Source organism: Amblyomma americanum, chromosome 8 (genome assembly GCF_052857255.1).
Source record: "Amblyomma americanum isolate KBUSLIRL-KWMA chromosome 8, ASM5285725v1, whole genome shotgun sequence".
NCBI lineage: Eukaryota > Metazoa > Arthropoda > Arachnida > Ixodida > Ixodidae > Amblyomma > Amblyomma americanum.
Window position 1 is genome coordinate 54,302,407 of NC_135504.1, and position 1,077 is coordinate 54,303,483.

Sequence of the window (1,077 nt, forward strand, 5' to 3'; positions counted from 1 at the left end):
ACAAAATTTCACACCGAAGCAGAACCTAAGAAAGCGAGCAACGTGATGAGTAAAGCTTCGCTCTTAATAGTTTTTCTTTTTTGTGTGTGAAGCCACATTTTAAATTTCACGCCGGAGCAATGTCCCCACTTAGATTCTCGTGCACTTCGTGCCTTACTTGTAGGTGAAGTCGATGGTGGGTTCGTGAGAAAAAAAAACGAAAAAAGAGGGGACACCCGGGTTTGAACCGGGGACCTCTCGATCTGCAGTCGAATGCTCTACCACTGAGCTATATCCCCGCTCGTCCTTCCGTGCGCTTAATGCCTTACTCATAAGTGAAGCAGGTGGTAGTGCGTTCGTCATTAGGAGAAAAAGAGAGAAAGGTTTATTTACTTGAAAGGCAGAGAAAGGTACCTTGTCCTGCACACCATCACAAAGGCTGTAAGGCGAGAGGCCGGAATGCAGCGTGCCTTGACATTTTTATTGCCACGTTTGTGCCTGCCGTTCCACGGCGCTACTCGCTGCGGCGAAGGACAGCGTCACAGACTGTCGTCACTATTTAGGGTGCCTACTGAAGTTCGCAACTCATTTCGATAAACATCAGCCTATTGCTTGGGCGTCAAAATACGCCACTAACGGCTGCCCTCGTGCCCAGCAAGTAGTTGTGACTCGTAGAAATAACGCCGTTTTAAATGCAGCTCACAGCATAAAGCCGTTGTCCTCCACCGGAAAAACTGCAGCGGAGCGTTCCGAAGGTGGTGGAATGCGTGTCTACATAGGTCATTGCACTCCGGGTCCTCAGAAATTGTACAGCGACGGGCGAACTGCTGAGCTGAGTAAAATGCGTACCGGCGGTGGCGGTGATTTCTGAGAAAGACTTCGACAAAATCAATCGCTCATGCATAGACATTCTTTTCATCCGTGTTCGAAACGCTGAACAACTTTTTGTTAACAACGCCCCTCGTACTACATACAGTATGGTGTGGCTATGGCCGTGCGATACTGCAACAACGCTCACGCAGGAAAGCGGATGCCTGTGCCCCTCCTTGTGCACCTGCACCGTGTGCGTGATAAATTTCGCGAAATGGACAGCTCACG

General features: G+C 49.5%; 1 non-coding gene across 1 annotated transcript; it reads right to left on the reverse strand.

Moving 5' to 3' along the window:
* Positions 1-206: 206 nt before the first annotated feature.
* Positions 207-278, reverse strand: TRNAC-GCA (transfer RNA cysteine (anticodon GCA)). The gene has a single exon. It is a non-coding gene; the product is annotated as a tRNA-Cys (tRNA).
* Positions 279-1,077: the final 799 nt, after the last annotated feature.